Below are 19,597 nucleotides of genomic sequence, written 5' to 3' on the forward strand. Positions count from 1 at the left end.
GTGCAATGCCAAATGGTGCAGGTGGAGTTGTGATGGACTTAGCGCTTGTCTCCCATCTCTGACTCTCCTTCCAGGAGAAGCTGCGGGCTTAATTGCCATCTCCTAGAGGGGGAGTTTTTATGACTCCCCTCTAATAAAGAGTTACAGAAGTAACAAAAAGTGACACTGTGTGGCTTCCCCAGGCTGCATCATAAAAGACAATTCAGCTGCCACCTGGCTGTCTCTCAGGGGACACTCACCTTGGGAGCCCAGAACTGCCACGAGAAGAGAGAAAAAAAAAAAGCCAGCTGTCTTGAAGCTGCCATGCGGGAGGGACTTGTGGAGAGACCACACACAGAGAGACCAGGAGCCCAGCTGTGGCAGCCCCAGCTGTTTGTGTGTTCCCAGGCCAGGCACCGACATGCAAGAGAGGAAGCCCCAACTCCAGACAGCAAGCCGCAGCGGCAGCAGAGATGAGCTGTAAGAAGTGCCATCACAGAAGCCAGCCACCCCAGACCCAGCCCTCCCCCTCCACCGGAGCTCATGATGAAGCAATCCCAGCCCTGTTAACCCTGTCACACCTAGAGCGGTTTGTTGTATAGCAGTACATGATTAGTCGGGTGACCTTCTCCCTTCTGTTCTGGATTCTCTCAAAGCCAAAGTGTGGACAGGAGGTCCTTTTCTGCCATATAGTTTTGTGCAAAAACACTTTGAGAGCCAAACCTTGTTTAACCATAATACTCATTTTTCCGTGAACTTTTGGAAAAACCCCTCAGACAAATCCTCCCTGGACAGTTGATCTGAAATCCAAAAGCCTGGATTTCAATTCTGATTCTTCCTATTACTTCATTTTGGCCCACTCACTCAATCCTTGTGTACATCAGTTTCTACATATACACAATGGAGATACGAGACTAAGATTAGCTTCACTGAGCTACGGGGAAGATCAACTGAGTTAGTGGCTGTCCTGCCTCCATTTCTTAACACCCAGAGATGCACAGCTAGAGTCAAACACGTTTCTTTTGAGATTCTCCCCATGGCAAGTGTGTGGCAGAAAGATAGGAGGATATTTGAAAAACTTCACTGGCGATGGAATTTTAAAGCTATGTATATATTGATGCAGAAAACAGTTTTGAAATCTGTGCATAGCTTCTCTATAAAAAATTAATGGAAAGAGGCATGTTATGAAAAACTAATGCATGGATTTCAAACATTTTTGCAACCAAAATAAACATATCTGCTCATTCTCTTTCCTGTGAACTTTCTGGAGTATGCTCAGATGTGTAACCCATGTAACAAGTATTCCCGACAGGTGGACACGGGATGGCCTCAGGCAAGTCAGAGAGGAAAGGGAACTTTTTGTCATATACAAGCACTATTCAGATGCTTCTGCCTATTTTTTTTTTTTTTTTTTGATTTAGCATGGTTATGTGACCACAACCAGTGACACTCTCCAGTTACAAAGATGAATTCTGTCCTAGGAAACCCAAGGCTTCCAAGCCTTCTTGGTTGCAACTCAACCAAGGCACAACTCCCTGCAGTCCATTAAGGGGATTCCCCTGGCTTTGGGTGTCGATCAGAATGCAATGGAGGCAAGAATCCCAGAAAGTCCCTGTATCCATCATAACCTTTTTACACCCAGTTGAACTCAGGAGTGTCTTTTGGGGGTCTGTAGGATGGTATGCAGGAGGAAGTGGGAATGTTCTCGCATGCTGTCCTGCCCCCATACTTAACTTGGACCCAGAATTTTCTTGTGCCTCTGAGTGTTCTGTCTCCAGCACCCACCCTTTGGAACTTGGTGGGGTGGGGCGAGGGGAGGCCTCCCACTTTCTTCAACACGGTTGTTTCTAATAAAAGAAAGCACTTATTACAGCAATATTATCTTTCCACTATTCCAGCATTAGCAGACCATGCGCAGGGGCCGGGGAGGCAGAAGAATGTCTTCCATGCTGTCAGTAATCGGGGGAAGGCAGTTTAGTTTAATGATAATGACTTACACTTACATAGCTGCCCTCATCCCAGAGGGCCCTGGAGCACTTTACAAACACACTCTCACTCCGAGCCTTTCTAACAAACCTGAGTTGTGGCAATGCTTATAAATAATAGATATTCTGAGTGCCTCTATACACTGCAAATGTATGATATAAATATGTATAAATGCAACAAATATATTTTTTGCATGTTACATTGATAATCTTTTTAAAAAAATGGTGACCCATCATAGGTATTCAGTTACGAAACAGACTCAGGATGCTGAAGTCCAATAAATATTGATACGGCACAACTTTACAACAGGTATCAGCCTGGGGGGCTTTAAAAAGCTGAAAAACTTGCTTGAGGTCTATGATCACTGGATTCCTCTTTCCATGGGAAGGTCATCCTCAGGTCAAGTTCCTTCCACCAGTCCCAGCTCTGGATCAACCAGCGTTGATTCCAAACCTGGCTATATGATTCAGCGACAAAGTGGGAATGTTCTCTGGGCTGCTTCAGTCGATTCCTAAGCACAGATGGCTGTGAGCACGTGTGGCAGCAGCTTCTGCTCTTGCTCCCAATCCTGCAGGCTTTCCTGTATTGCAATTGTATACCTGTACCCTTTGCTATTGGAAGTGGGATTTCTTCAGTTTGAAGCAAGTGAAGCTTACGTCACAAATTCATGGATTCAGAGTTTGGCCACAATTGCCGATAGCTAATATTGCATAACAAACTGCCACACAGCTCAGCGAAATGGAACACGCATCTGTTTTCGGTGGATCCGGAATTTGGGCGTGGAACAAGAGGGTAAAACTCATTCAGCTCCAGTATGAGTAGCTTTTCGCTGAGAATAACTAGTAGCCTACGAGGGACTCAGTGGTAGGAGCTGGGTCTAAGCTACAGATAAGTACAGCCCACCAGAGACCCTACATAGGCTCTGTCCATTGACTCTGGGCCTCTTCACAACACAGCAGCTTCAGAATACTCCCACTTTGTACATGGAGCTTGGGACTCCAAAACCAACTGGGCCCATGGCAGGCGAGAAACTGCCTCACTTGGTCTTACTCAGCCTTAGAAACCAGTGTCACTTCCACTGGCATCCACTGTTGAAAAAAATCAAAGGTTTTCCAGTAGATTCCTCTTCTTGATGGAAGGAGTGTCAAGGTCCCATGGTAAGGGAGAGAGTGGGATGGGGTATGTGTATGCTGTAGCCATCAGACTTAGTTTGCTATGTTCACAAGAAATTATCACAACTCTAGGTGCCTTACCACAACGCCCAGGTTCACCATTCTCATGAACCAGGAGTTCCAGCTCAGCCTAAGTCATCTGCTCAGAATCTGAGGAAGCTGCAAACAAGATCTCATTCCTGGGGCAGGGGTTGTGCTGTATTATTGCCATTTGTAACTCCAGCATCCTATATCAGAGCAATGATTCAAGTACCTTCTGCTTTGCTTCTGATTCAGGTTCCTGGTAATGCACTTGGGAAAGCTGTGAAGGGCAGCTCAAGTACTTGGACCCCTGCTATCCACACAGGAGACCCACATGGAGTTCCTGGCCCAGGCCTGGACATTGTGATCATTTGAGGAATGAACAAGTAGATGGAAAAATCTCTCTCTGCCTTTGAAATCAATAATAAATAAATATATATACATATGTATACATATATATATATATTTTTTTAAATATTAGTTAGGACCTGACATGATAACCTAGTGGCTAAACCCTTGCTTTGCATGCTACTGCATAACATATGAGCACCTCTTCATGTCCCGGCAGCTCCACTTCCCATCCAGCTCCCTGCTGTGGCCTGGGAAAGCAGTAGAAGATGGCCCAAAGCCTTGGGACCCTGCACCTGTGTGGGGACCCAGAAGAAGCTCCTGGCTTCGGATTGGCTTAGCTTTGGCCATTGTGGCTACTTGGGGAGTAAATCCACCTTTCCATTACAAATAAATAAATCTTCAAAAAACAAAGAAAAAATGTCACCCACATTGAATTTCTGAGGCTCGGGGTTTTCTTCCACATTCATGTGGCTGTTGGCAGAATTGTTTCTTCAGGTATGAAAGTATGGTAAGGATCAATGGTAACAACAACAACAAAAAAGGCATGAAGATTTCAGCGGTGCAAAAAAAAAAAAAAAGAGCTGCATTGATGAGACTTATTATTCTGCAACTAGATTGTAAAACTTCCAAGGTCGGGGCACTGTATTACATTCACTTAGAATATACCGTAGAATGTACCTAGAGCACAGCTAAGCCTATGGTTGAATGTCAAGAAATGCTGGCTGGCCAGCTGTATGCACTAATGGGTGACTAGATAGATGAGAGATGAATACTTGAACCCCAAGAAGATTCTGGGAGAGTTAAAAAATACAGAGGTGGGGGGAGATCTGCTGTGACTCTGATACTATCACAGGCCAAAAACCAGCCCATGGAAGGAAATATCAGAACCTGGTATGCTATGCTTGGCCTTGTAGGCAGTTTTAGTGGTTCTGGCAAAAGGTGCAATGTGATAATGACAGCAAGGCTTCTGCAGTCAGACCGACTTGCATCGAAATGCTGGTTCAGCCCCTTTGCAGAGAGTGACTTCTGGCTAGTTATTGAGCCTCTGAGCCTTAAGGTTCCCACTGATGCAACAAAGGGTGGTGGGGTGCAGATTCTTCGTGGAACCATTCTCAGGCTCATCTAGAAACGTCTTTAGCATTAGCAGGTCTTATGCAGGAGTTGCAAGCTACAAGCCCAGCTTCCAGAATGGCATTGCCTACTTCCAAACATGAATTCTCCATACTTCTTGGCAGTGGGACCTCAGGAAAGTTACACAAGCTCTCTGATCCTGCATTTCCTTGAGTCTAAAATGAAGGTAACGTTTTACATGCTTCACACAATAGATATCAGGAATAAATAGAACAATTTACATAAGATACTTAGACTAGCACACAGTCTATGTTCAGTACTCAGTGATTGGCTGTTGCTAATTTGCTACATCATTTGCTTTCTTTCCCTCTCCTCCCTCTTGTCCTCGCTTCTCATCTGACCGCTGCTAGTGAGGTATTTCCTATTAACTATCCCTGTCTTGGAGTCTTCTTTCTGAGCAACCAAACCAAGCAATCAGTGCCCCAGATTTCTCCACCACTCATTTCATGTGTGTGCAAGGGTCATGGCTCTTTACCAAGGTTACTCTCCATCTTTCTTTCCCTATGATGCAGGGAGATCTGAAGCTTGCTATTCCAGCCGCGTGCTTTTCAGCCTGAATATGTTAAAGGACTTGTCCAAGTGCAATGTGCCTGACCACATACTCAGAGTCTGATTCTGTCGCTGTGGGGTGAGGCCTGGGGATGCACGTTTCTCAAATATGTGCAAACGTTGCTGTCACTGCTGCCCCGGAGCCCCCACCATGAACATGGCCAATCAGAATGCTCCCTGGCTTAGCATTTTGTAACTTCAAGAAGTCATGAAAGAAACTCTCATTCAGTACAAGCTGTGCTTTCACTATAGCATTCACATCTTTTCCTGGACTAGCACCATGCATCCCAATCCTCTGTCTTAGCTGGGCAATATCAGCCAGTGTAGCTCCCAAGCATGCCAACAGCCACCGGCAGAAACCAATGTGACTCTATAATGAGCTGAGCTGGGATGAACCCTAAATTAGGGAATTCCATGCATTCTCCACTTACGATCATCTCAGTGTACCATGCATGGGCCTATTGGGATGTGACATCATCACAAGTACAGGAACAGGTGCATAGGGAAATAGCCAGAGGCTGAGACCCATTTTTTTTTCTCTGAGTCTGGTCCCTGGTGTGTCTCAGCAAGGTGGTTCACAATGTTCCTTTCCACCTGGGAACCTGTGTTTAATTATATTTTAATCATCAAGAAGAAGTCTGGCCTGGGCAGACCCTTGGGTAAGGAGGAGAGACCAGTGGATTGAACACAGAAAGCCACCCTTGTCCTCTGGCTATGCTACATTTTCAGCCATCTAGGGCCTGGCTTCTCATTCTGTTTGGCATTTAACTCCCCTCCTCCCTACCACTAAGACAGTTTCCTGAGCCCCAATTACTCAAGATGCCATTTTCCCAGGCACTTGTGCACTGGAGATCCTGGGCCAAGCCAAGGTGTGTTTTCAGCTTCGCTCCATGGCCCTTAAGTTGGGGGTCTCCACAAGAGCCATGAGAAAACAGGCAAGAGGTATGCCTAGCTCAGAGAACTAATTGAAGAGTGACTCCTCTGTGGGGCGTTAGTGCCTTGCAAGGCTTTTGGCTTTTTTTTTTTTTTTTCAGTTTAATAAAAATATATATGTACCGTGAGAAAATCACAGCAATAATTCCTTGCACCTTTGTTGCAAGGAGCCCAAAGCACTCCCCATATATTATCATATTCATTATCCTATTTTCTTCACGTTTCTCATTAATTTTTTCCAAGGTGATATATTAATATGAAATTCTAAATCACATTAAGGATACCACGAGCCCAACTCGTTCGTTCTCCTCACCCGTTTCTCCACCTTTCTCTTCTCCCCTTTCCATCCATCATCCTCACCTTCCCTTCCCCCACTCAGGCGAGGGTAAGTCAGTAGCTGGTAAGCGGCTGATGGAGCGGTTAGAAGACTGGGAGAGGGTAGGCGCCAGAGCACAGTCTTGCCAGTCAGCTGCCTGGCCAGGCCAGGGAACCAGGGCTCAAAGTCCCCCTCCCCAGGGCCACATGATGTGACCAGGGTTGCGAGGCAGGCTGCAGAAAGGGAAGCTACCTTTCTCCCCTCAATTGCCTTAATGGGGTGTAAAACCGACTCCCCCTCCCTTGTGTGAGAGGGAAAGAATCAGGCTCATTACAGATATTATCATGCAGCACTTCATATTTCAAAGAGCTTTATAATCGCTAATTAGTTATTGCCAGAGAATATGGAAATGGTGCCTTGCTGGAGTCCCGCAGCCTGGAGGCCAGAGTTCTGCAAGCAGGTCAGCCTGCAGGTGGCTGCTCCAGCCAGCCTGGCCTGCAGAAAGTGTGACACCCTTCCTCTGCGCCCCTCCTCCCCACAACCTTGCAGCTCAGAAGGAATAAGGTTTGCAGTCCCAGTTAGTGCCGAACTGTAGGATATGGGCCCAATCAACACAGCCTTACCATCCAGAAAAGCCTATGATGAACACAGATATATATCCCCCTCCCCAGGAGACTAGTTTAATTACAAGCATGATGGCTAAACCAACCCAGAGAGTTTGTTCAGAGATGCTCCAGTACAAAGCAAGGGTAAGCATGTTCCAGAAGCTTTTAGAGATTTCCTAGGGACACAGGTGTCCTTGAACAGATTCTGAAGTCCCCCAAAAATCAATAAAAGGAGGGACTGGGAGCATCCTCTTCCATGCTGGATTACCTCTAGTCTCATTCTAAAGCCTTATGGAAACTAAAGTCTGAAAGTGCTTGTGGGAGGCAGGTCTCTCTCTCTGGGAAATGAGATCAGCTTCAGGGAGATGGAGGAGGCACTGCCTAAAGAAAAGCCATAAGTGTTGGCAGCAAAAGCTTCCCTTCTAGAAAAGCCTGTAACACAGGCCAGACACAGTGGTACAAAGGGCACAGGCAATCTTCCTGACTGACAGCATGTGGGCTGCTCCCAGCACCTTAACTTCCACAGACTGGACAGAATCTTCACACATGGATGTCCCTGGCTTTCTTCTCTTTTAGGCCATGGGACAAGTAGAGGTCACTCAGTCACTTTGTGATTCTCCCTACAACCACTCCAAGTGTTTGTGAAGCAGCAGAGTGGCTATATAAGAGAGCAAGGTGGAACTGCAAGTCTTGGTGTCCAGGACACACAGTTCTGGGGAAACCAGGTCTTTGTATTGGAGACAGTCATCTGCCCACTGCTGGTGGATTTCCTGCAAGAAGCCTGTTCTTAGTGCATAACTATGCTATGTAAGAGGTTGATGGGCTCCAGATTGGGTTTCTCAGCATTCCAACAGGTTCAGGTACATCACCTTGCATTTCAGAGAGCTGGCCTTTATAGGAATGCAGCAGAGCAGGGTGAGGGGAGGCGGCTCAGGCCCATCAGATCAAGGCCGGGTGAGGTAGGATGGGAGGGGGACATGGCAGGGGCACTTGGCCCACACAGAGAAGTCCCCTTCAGCCTTTGGGAAGCAGTACTTACAAAGCCATCGACCTGATCCCTCCCACCTCATCTTCACCCATTTTAAACTGAGGCAACTGGAAAAGGGGTCACACTCAAAGGCTTCTTTGAGGGCTCAATGTAATGGCCTAGGGGCTAACTTTCTTGCCTTGCATGTGCCAGTATTCCATACAGGCACCACTTCGTATCCCAGCTGCTCCACTTCCTTTCCAGCTTCCTGCTTGTGGCCTGGGAAAGCAGTGGAAGGTGGCCCAAAGCCTTGGGACCCTGCACCTGGACCTGGAAGAAGCTCCTGGCTCCTGGCTTCAGATTGGCTCAATTCTGGTCATGCGATCACTTGGGGAGTGAACCAGTGGATGGAAGGTCTTCCTCTCTGTAAATCGTTTTCCATAAAAGAAATGATTTTTTAAAAATGCTTTTTTGAGAGCTTAAGCTGCACCACACTCAAGCCCTTTTTCTGCCTTTCTGTCTCCAAGACTACAAAAATCAAAGACAAGAAGAGATCACCCTGGGGTGGGTGCTGTTGGGGAGTCTCCCAATCCTCAGAATTTCTGGGCCAGTGTGGCTTCTTCTTGCTCCTGAGTTGCCAGCAGTTTTCTGCCCCAGCAACCTTCCTGATAGGATTTATGTCTACCTGTCACTCCAAGCCCTTTGAACACTGCAAAGAATAAAGTGCATCCAGTGGTTGAGATGCCCATATCCCACATTGCACGGCTTGGGGTCCATTCCTGCTCCAGCTCCTGTCTCCAGCTTCCTGCTGAAGCAGACTCTGGAAGGTAGCAGTTGCAGTTTGAATAATTGGGCTTTTCTGCCACTAACACTTGGATTGAGAGCCTAGGCAGTAAACCTGGCCCTAGTTCAGGCCAGTCTTTCATGAGCATTGAAGGAGTGAATCAGCAAAGAAGAACTCAGTATTCATTTCTGTGTGTGTTTGGAGGAGGGGGTGATTCTGTGCCTCCTATTTTTAAAAACTGCATCTCCACTGTAAAGGCAACCACTAGCCTTACTTCTTAGGTTTGAGGATGGCTGAAAGAGAAGCTGTGTCCATGAACCTGGGGCTGGCAGAATCTCTCATGTCCCCAGCTCTCTGGCTCTAGCCTTAGGTTGCCCATATTACCTTGTACCAGGCGTACTCTGCCAAACAAGCTGGAAAGAGGACCATTTACTGATGTGCCAGAATGCCTTCTGCTTCCTATTAGACATTGTGCATTGTGCTGTGTGCAGGTGCACATTGCCTCCAGACACACTCTGACCCAGGCATGTTCAGCACTCACCCTCTTGCACATGCATGCTTCCTCACACAGGATGCACTCGGGCAAGCACATCCATGTGGTATGTATGTCCTCAATTGCACGTGGACATTCACTCCTGCTCACACAGGTTCAGGCTGTGACCTTGACTCAAAGAGTTCGCTTCTGTTCCAGCTGGGGCTCATGCTAGCTAACTAGGACAAGGACTGGGGGGGCAAGGCAGCACCAGGAATGGCAGGTTTCTAGTGCTTTCACGATGGTTCCTGCTTCCAGCAGCACATTGAAAGTAGAGATGGGGACATGGGCAGGGGAGCAGAAGAAGTGGGGTGCAGCAGTGAGGAGACCCTGGAGATGCCTAGAGCCTCTGTTTGGGTTGGAGGAGGAGAATCTGGGCTGCTGGCAGGCAGGCATCCTATTTCCCCCGAGAACTCTAGTAGGAAGACATGGGATGGAGAAAGTCCAGCCCACATTCCTTGTGACCTTGAGCCAGGGGGTTTATTTAGTGTATTTATGCCTCAGTCCCCCTTCTCTACATGAAGGTGGTATTTGTATTTCAGAGGTGCTGAGATGAGCAGCAATGATGTTTGCTGACTCCAGGACAGAGAAAGGCCTTGACAAATGGCAGCGAGTGTCACTGCTGTGTACATCGGAAGTGGTTTGGGGAAGTGCTAGTTCTAGGTCCCATTCTTGGAAGAGGCCCAACAGGCATGGCCTTATTGTTTTCTTCTTTTTATTTTTATTTATTTAAAAAAAATTTTAGGGCAAATTCACATGCCTTGTGACTTCCCAGTTGCACGTCATGGAGGCAATGGTGTCAAGTGTGGCATAGGTGGCAGGTGACAGGGTCATCCATGGAAATGCAAGGGCTGGGGAGAATGCCACATAAGGTCAGTGCAATGATGCCTGGGAAGGTCAGGGCTGGGTAGCTGACTCCTACACCAAGGGCCAAGGAGAGAAGAAGAGTACATTTGGCTTCCAGACTGTGGGGAAAAAAAAAAATTGGTTTCTGATGGTTTAAGGTGTGGCCAGAACCGCCAGGTGGGACCAAAGATGTGGGAACCCGCAGGTACATCGTCCACCAATGTAGCGTAAGGAATGCCAGAAACTGGCAGCTTCATGCACACTGCCCTCTAGGAAATGAGGCTCCTGTCTTGAGAAAGAGGTAGCAGATCCTACCCCCCGCTCACCCACACCGATTCTCCATGTGTCTTGTTTTTCTTCTTCAAATGAAGTTATTTCTTTGAAGGGCAGAGTGGCAGAGGGGAAGAGACGAAGAGAAAGAAATCTTGAGTGTGCTGTTCCACAGCTGCAACAGCTGTAGCCAAGTCAGGCCAAAGCCAGGAGCTCGGAACTCCATCCAGGCCTTCCACGTGGGTGGCAGGGACCTAAGTACTTGGGCCATCTCCCTCTGTTTTCCCAGGGGCATTGGCAGGGGGCTGGATCCAACGCAGAGCAGCAAGGACTTGAAGCAGTGTTCTTATAAGGGATGTTAGTACCATGGGTGGCGGCTTAACCCACTGCACCAATAAATCAGCAGCCCCTCACTTTGCTTCTTGGAACACCGCGAAGAACAAAACACTCAGCACCGAGAGGCTGCCAGGGCAGTGGTTGCAGACCCAGATTCTGGAGCCAGACATTCTGCTTTTGAAACCTGCCTCAGTCACTAGCCAGCTGTGTTATTTCATTTCATTGGGCCTTGTTTCCCTCATCTGTTAAATGGGACAGTCGAACGCACTATCGCACATGCAGTACATGCTATTGCAATAGCGATGATACGTGCCCTGCACGGTGAATGCCCTCTGGCAGAAGCTGAGCAGACTGTGACCTTACGATCCACTGCAGTCTCATTGAAGGCTTGGTCTAGCCTGAAAAATAAATCCTAGGGAAGCTGTGACTATAGCCCTCCCTTTGCCACAGACTGCCCCGCTCTTCCACTAGGAGGCCTAAATCCTTCCTTCAGGCCATTCTCCTCCTCTCCCCTTGGGATAGGCTCAGCTGACAGCTTTCCCATCAGCCCCTCTGCTCCACTTGCCAGGTCCCAAAGCAGTAGTGTGCCCTTGAGCCTGGGTTTCCCTGCCAGGGCAATGCTGAGAGAGCCGGGTCCAGAGGCACCAGGCTTCCTGCGGGCCCAGCTAAACCCACCCCTAGCTGCTGATCAAGGCAAGCTGTGCCACACTCTCCTGTAACTCAGTTGTCTCATCCGACAAATTGGGGGAGGGACGAGATGAACAGCTACTTACCCGGCTTCCCAGTGCTTTCAGACTCTTGGAAAGTGCCAAGAACACTCCCAAGTACAGTGGCTTCAAATAACAGCTGGCTGCACAGCTGTCCTCGGTCTTCGAGGTGCCTGTGCGCTTCTCATGTCCCGAGCTGGCCCGCGCTAGGCTCCCACATGCACCTGTACTGAGCTGTGCAGCAGCCCAAGGCTCTGGCATCTTGAGCTGAGAACTCCAAAGGCAATGACCGAGCCAGTCTGGCTCGGTGACACCTGTGCCCTTCTCTGCCAGGCCGTTTGCATGTTCTCATCAGGAAGACAGGAGGACAAGAATGAGGAACCAAGGCTTGTAAGAAGGAAGCCAGAAATGTGTGTGTGTGTGTGTGTGTGTGTGTGTGTGTGTGTGTGTGTGTGTGTGTTTGCCGAGGCTGCACTTGTACCATATGCCTTTACTGTATATGTATATATTTGCTTATTTATTTGAAAGGCAGAATCTCACACACACACACACACACACACACACACGCACACACACGATCTTCTATCTGCTGGCTCATTTCCTAAATGGCCACAACAGTTAGGATGGGGCCAGGCTGAAGCCAGGCTGAAGCCAGGAGCCTGGAGCTGTATCCAAGATCTCCCCTGTGGGTGACAAGACCCAAGCGTTTGGGCCATCTTCTATACTTTCCAAGTGACATTAGCAGGGAACTGGAACAGAAGTTGAACAGCTGGGACTCGAACCCAGGCTCGTAAGGGATGCCAGTGCTATAAGCAGTGACTTAACCCACTGAACCACAATGCCAGCCCCATGCCCCTGTTGTTACATGTAATTTCTGCAAGTCTCTGCAGGCATGATATGAGGATTATCTTCATTGCTCCTGGATTGATTTGGATGTCTAACTCAGCCCTTGCTTGAACACTCTCCTATGCAAGCATATATCTGCAATTTTAATAAGTCCCTCTTTCAACATAGAGCTCTTGTGCAGTATGCAGCCTGACCAACATTACATGCCTGTCCTGAAAGATTATGCGCCAAGTGGAGTACACAGAGGACTGACTCCCACAAAGTCTCATTTTCCTCACCCATAAAGCAGGGCTAATGGCTGCCTTGCCTCCCAGAGTGGATATTCATACAAATAAACACGAGCAAATTCACAGTAAAATCAATTTTTAAACTGTGAGAGCTCCGAAGATGTAGGCTCTTATTAGAGATAATAGCGGGTTCTGTCTGAGTAAACCATTTTGCATCCACGGAACCAGAGAATCAAACTTTAAAAAAGAAAAGGTTTTCCAATGGAAAGGGGAGTAGGGGGAGAAGAGCTGGGGCCTGGCATTTTCGGGACTGCAGGTCGGCAGGCCAAGGAACGCTGGGAAGGCGCTGCCTCGGGCCTGCACCCCTGGCTGAGGGGGAAGGAGGTCGGCAGGTGACACTTGGGCTGCTCCAGGGAGCTCAGGCTCCACAGGCTCTTGCGGGTTTAAAGGACACAAGTATGGGCTATGCCACAGCGCATCGCTGGCGAGACACACACCGACCGGCACAGCTTTTTACCTGCAAGCAATGTCGTCTCCGCCTGTTTGGCTGAGGGCTGTTCCCACGCACAGAGACCCAAGGTCCCCCACCCCCAGCTGCTGTTGTCTGCTCGGCGCCTCCGACCTCCCCTGAGCAAGCGAGACTGCCACTCGGAGGCCAATCCCGGTACCACCTCCAGCGCCACGCACACCCAGGAAAGCCACCCTGGCGAGCCAAGGGCCCTTTCCCGCACTCTTGCGGGCTTCTACAGGAGGGTGCGGGTGGGGGCTGGCAAAGGAAGGGAGGATAGAGGAAGGGGATGGTGGCAGCAAGGGCAGCCGGAGAAAGGGGAAGTGAGCAAAGAAGGCAGGTGCGAGGCTCAGGGAAGAGAGCATGAAGGTGAAGGTGAAAGCAAACAAGAGGAAGGGGAAATAGAGGAAAGGGAGACAGGGAAGGATTCAAGGAAGGATGGGAGAGGGATGGAGAGCCAGAGAGCTAAGGAAGATGAGGGGAAGAGAAGAGGTGAGGATGAGGAGACAGGGACTAGGTGAGGAAGGAGAACTGGGGATGGTCCGCACACTCCGAGGTGGAATTTGGCCCCAAGAAGCCGCCAGGTAGTGAGACTAAGGGGAGAATGTCTACGGAGAAAAGCTGGGTACACCAGACCTCAGATGTGGCATTGGCTGGAGGCAAAAGCCTCTACCAGCCACTGCGAGGCTTGGCAGGCAGGGTCCTGGACCAACTCCGTGCACTCCACCTGGGAGGTCCCTTTCAAGCAGGTGGCAGTAGGTTCTGAATAAGAGACAGCAGATTCACAGAGCGGGGGAGGGGTGACACCAATGCCTGCTTCACAAGGGTGGGATTCTTAAAGAAAATGAGAGGCAGCAGAGAGCTCCTGCTGGCATGTCCACCCTCAGATGCTGGCCTTTCCCAGGGTGGGACTGCCCTGGCTCTGAAGGGTTTGGGAGGCTAGTGCCCCTTCCCCAGGGTGACAGCCACCTGATGCAGCCAAGGTGAGTGTGATACAACCCTTTTTGCACACCAGGCAACTGTATGCCACTGGCATTCTCCTGGGGTCCATGGAGTATGATCCTCTGGCAGGGGGTGTCACAGGCTGTCCTGGATGGTCACAGTGTCTCTTGTGAGGACGGGAAGAAGTGAGGTGGGAGTCAAATGATGTCAAATGAAAATAAACTGGAGGAGGAGCTCCCCAGAACTGCTGTGGCCTAGGTCCTCAGCCAGCCCTTGCCAACAGGATTGTTGTTGTCCCTCCCATCCTCCCAAGGGGCAGCTGAGCAGTGAGCAGGTGGGGAGGCTAGTGTCTGGGGCATTGTGGGACTGGACAAGTGTGGGAGTCATTTGAGGGATGAGAAGAAATCAGAGCACACTTGAATGGGGGAAGTGCCCACAGAGCTTCCATTTTGCGTGCAATTAGTGTAGGGATGCCCTCATTTGCATAAGGTTCATAAATTTGCATGAAATTGCTTGAGGCCCTAACCACCAGTACAGAAAATAAAATAACATGAATCAATTAGCAGGCCTGGCTGCTGTACTGCAGCAAGCCGGGTGCTAGGGAATCTCCTTTTTCTGGTTGGGACAGCACCATGTTGGCAGAAAGGCAGTTCGGGCACATCCACACTGGCTGGGGCCCTGGGAGGAAAATCCTGTTCTTGCTGTGCCAGAGCCAGAGGGAAGGGAAAGTCTCACCACTGGGGGCAAGGAGTTGGGCACAGGAGATATGAAATTGGTGTCTTAATTGCTAGAATCAAGCAATGGTCAGGGCCAATCCAGCATGCGGAAGAGGACATCAAAGGTGCAAGAAAATGAGATGGAAGTAGATTCATGGAGAGAAGCTCAGCATCCAAGCCCCGCTAGACCTCGGCACCCGTCTGTTGTTTCGTTCTCTTGATGATCTTAGTGAATTGACACGGTTAGCTGGCACCATCAAGTTGAGGAAACGTGGCTTCAGAGAAGTTACAGCCTAGCACAGTGGAACATTAGCAAACCTAGGCCTGTCCAGCTCCGGAGACCCACAGCGACCTCGCCGTGAGCACGGCGCCTGGCATCCGGCAGGAGCGCCATAAATATTTATTTAATAAATGACTGATGGATGTGGAGATGAGCTCTGAGGGGAGGTGAAGGTCAAACTGAGGACGCCATGACAATTCTTAAGGGAAAACAGGTTACAAGGGAACCACAGGATGCAATTTCCTGTTTAAAGAAAAATAAAATAAAATAAAATAAAAAAAACCCCAGCAAACCCTATCAGTCATCTTGGGAGTCTGGGAAGATATAACTAAATCCCATTTCTCCCCTCAACCCAGCCCAACCCCCACCTGATCATTTCTGTGAGCTGGACTTTGGCTGCCTCGTTGGCATGACCCTTGCCTGCCCTCTCTGCTTGCCCACTTCTGGGCCCTGCCAAATTTTCTCTTTGGGCTTAGCACCTGTGGTCCTTGGTGAATCAGTCATGGCCATCGCTAACTTGAGCATGGAGCCCATGTTGGTTTCCCACAGCTGGGACTTTCATTTCCATCTACTAGCAAGGCTTTGCTGATAAATCACCAATTCTCTCCAGCTCTGTCCTTCTCGTTTGCATTGACCCTGCTGGTTTATAAGAACTCTCAGGATTATTTTTTTTTTTTTGTCTCTGCTCTCTGCCTGAGCCTCCTCCACCCTCAGTCACCGTTAATGAATCAAATTGCCCTTCGACTTGAATTACGGGGAAAGCAGCGTCACCCACTACTAGCAGTAGATGGGGTGGCTGCCCCCAGATCCACACTAGCCTGGTTGTGATGACTCCGAGTGGATGTTTATTTTTGAATCGTGCATGCTTTATCTGAGAAAATGGACTACCGATGGGAAACAATTACCTAGCACTTACCCCCACAGGGCTGATGGGAGCAGATGGCACATGCGATGCAGAAACAGCCCACTGCATTAATGTCATCAGCACCTATCACAGTCGTAATGAGTCTACATCCCGGGCACAGAAAGCCAGGGAGAGGCAATAGCAACAGCTGGGCGCTTCTGCAGCCGGATCTGCTCACAGCCGCTCCAATGGCCTGCTCCAATTTCACTAATAGGCCAAGGGCAATGGGATGCTAGAAGAGGACCCAGAAAGAAGAGGTCTTACTTTCAACTCAGCTGATGACCAAGGAGCTACTCTCCATTGTTTACCTGAGCCCATTGAGCACCTTCCCTGTGCTGGGCTGGATTAATTAAAGTATGTGTGTGGGGGGGGTGGGCATTGACAAGGAAATGTACAAAGCTAGGAGCGTTGCACAGAGTGTACTGCATGTGAGAGAGATCTGCAGGGATACGCCATGATTTGGAGACTTTGGCTGCTGTGATATCAGAAGCTGTGAAAACAGAGCACACATAATTGCTTAGCTCTAGAAAGGCAGACAAGGAGGCCTGAGTCCAGCCAGCAGCTCAGATACACCCTGGGGCTTTGCGCAGAAAAAGAAAAATCACCCCACCCCACCCCAACAGGTCTACAGCTTACACCACCACCATAGCTCCTTACTTGCCTCCCCGCCCCCCACTGCATCTTCTTGTGGTTTTCTCAACGCCCAGCTCTCCTCCCCGCAAAGTTCAGGGGTGCTTTAGCTTCTTGCCCCTGCTTCCCAGATTGGTCTGTAGTGGGCTCTATACCATTGCCAAGAAGAATCTTGAGGTTACAAGTTTTCGAGACAAAATTTGGCTTTGAGCTTGAGCTTGTCCAATTCCAGAGGCCCTAGGCAGCCTGTCTGGGATCACCTGATCCCTTAGACTGCATGGCATCCATGGTTTCCCACTCCTCTAAGTCGGCAGAAATATAGCTCTCCCAGCAGGCACTCTAATTGAATGTTAGAAATCTGGAGGATTTTCAGACCACCTTATGATTCTGAAACTCAATCCTCAGAATTCTAAGGCTTCTGAGAGCCATCTGGGCTTACATCCTGGCTTTGGGACTAATATACTTGTTACCTGTAGGGCCGCTGCTCCCTAGGGCTTTACGGGAAAGGGTAGGTTTATCTAACTAGTTGTAACCCGGTCAGAAGGTCTTGTTGACTTTGCTGGGTCTGATGAATTTCAAAACACACTTGTCCTTAGATTTCATTTTCCACAAAGTTTCTGAAGTACCCTCATCAACACTTTCCAGTTACTAACTGTTGTTTTTCTGTGTCATAACATAAATTTTTGTTAACTGTTCTGTGTAAACAAGAGTCCTGTTTAGTAATATAAGGCTTAAGTGTTTTATGGGTAAGTTTATCTTTGCTTGCACATTCTTTACTCACTGTAAAAGCAGAGGGACCCCATCCACCCTCATGGTCTGGCTTGTATCTCAACCACTCCCTCGAATTTGCTCTTTACAACTACCTATTTGTGGCTCCATTCAAAGGACACTGACCAGATGTCATTTTACTTAACACTTCGGCAGTGTCTTGTCACTGTTAACCCGGCCTCCCTTTCTGAATGCACTAGCTTGGTGGTGGGGGACTCCAAGAGTGTAGTGTGAAGACTGGCAGCAGCAGGCCAACTGTTTCTCATCCACAATGAGATGGGTACAAAACCCAAGGATAATGGAAACTTCTGTAGTGATTTGATGGAGTAAATTTTGTCTGCTGAATCTAATACTCTCTAAACCTAATAATCTGGTATTTTGATTGTCTTTCCAGATTTTTTTTTTTTTTTGCTAATTCAATTTTATTACATTTTATTGCACAAGTATTGGTCTGTAACACATTGTAGGAAAACCTAGTCCTTCTCCATATGGTGTAAGTAGCATTGCTATAGGGTTTTGTTTCTTTTTATTTCCATTAAATTTGTATTTATTTGAAAAGCACAGAGAGAAAGTGAGAGAGAGAGAGAGAGAAAATCTCCCATCCTCTGAGTCATACTCCCCAAATGGTCACAATAACCAGAGCTGGCCCAGGGTGAAGCTAGGAGACTAGAACCCAATCCAGGTCTCCCTATGGGGGCCATCACCTGCTGCCTCCCAGGGTGCATATTAGTACCAAGTGGAGCCAGGACTCAAAGCCTGACATTCTGTTATGGGATGCAGTTCTAAGTCATGTAGCACTGTCTTGACTGCTGTCCAACCTCTTGCCCAAGCTCTGGTCTATTCTGACTCTGGCTCTCCTGGTTTCACCCACACTGCACTATTTCTGAAGCTTTGCACGTTTGCTGTTACCACTCTTACCACCACAAAATTTGCTCTCATTGTTGAACTCCTATCCATGTGTTGGATCTCAGCAGAGGCCGCTCTGGCTACAGAGCTTCTCCTTTGTGTTGTCAGCACATTTGTCACTATCACAACCCAAGTGATGCCCAACTGTGCCTACTGTCCCCAGACCCCAGAGTCCAGTGTCTGGCACGCAGCGGGAAGCCAAATCAGTCTTGGTAGAATGAATGAGTTCCATATCAAGCAGCCATGGAGTGGTTCTCTGGAGCCCTGTGTTCATCAAGTTTAAAGGCATTTTTCTTCTCCTCCTTCTTTTTTTCTTTTGTCCTTCCCAGTTCTTAGAGTATGCATCCTGGCTGTCAGAAAGTAATGGTGACTTTAAAAATGGTGGAATCACTTCTTTGTTCCAAGTTACAGTTAGAAAAACATCAAGTGGCATGATTTCCTTTTACTGGGGATGGAGAGGAGCAGTGATGCCTTCTCCCCCAGAGAACTCCTTCTGATGGTCTTACGGCATCCTGGAAAGCTGCCAGTCTCCATGGAGGAAGTGGTCTGCCCTCATGTAAGCCCATGTGGGGAATCAGTAGCTTGAGCTGAAGTCCTGGCCAGCTAGAGTGGCACCCATGAAATGGAATGCCAAGGCCTTCTCATGCTCCTGCTTTGGTGTCCTGTATGCTGAATGAAAAACAGGCAGTTCCCTGGGACTGAGCTGAGGAGGGGCTCTTACTAGCAACTGTGTAGCACACTGGGAACAGAAATGTCAAGTGTTACTATTAATAATGTTTCCTCTGCTCTGACTTCCGAGATTCCTTATGCCTTCTGAATTCCAGAATCTCCAGAAAGTAACAAGAAATGTGGCACAGAAGGAAGAGAGTTGGATTTGTAGTGAACCTCAGCATCACTGGAAACAGAAGCACAGATGGATAGGCTGTCTTTCAACAGTGACCCTGAAGACTAAAATCCCAAGAAAAAGATGAACTGTTGTAATACATAGAAAGATAAAACTTTGTCATTGCACACACACAAAATCTAGAAATGATAGAAAAATAAATTTTTAAAAAGCTTAGGACAAATATTTTTATATGAACAGTAATTATAAGAATATCCTTCTATGTAAAATGTTTCTTACAATTACCAAGAAAGGAAACTCCAAGCAGAAAAATGAGCCAAAGACATCAGTAAGTAACCCACAAAGAAAATGCACCTCAGCCAATAGGAAGACAGAAGAGGCTCCTACTCACTGATCATCCCAGAGATTCCGGATGCAGGTTCAGGATAGTGGTTAAGATGCGTGTGTCCCATACCAGAGTACCTGAATTCAGATCTCAGCCCCAGCTAACAGTTCCAGCTTCCTGCTAATATGAACCCTGGGCAATAGCAGTGATCGCTTA

The sequence above is a fragment of the Ochotona curzoniae genome, unplaced genomic scaffold, assembly GCF_017591425.1.
Source record: "Ochotona curzoniae isolate NIBS_2020 unplaced genomic scaffold, NIBS_Ocur_1.0 contig_1274, whole genome shotgun sequence".
NCBI lineage: Eukaryota > Metazoa > Chordata > Mammalia > Lagomorpha > Ochotonidae > Ochotona > Ochotona curzoniae.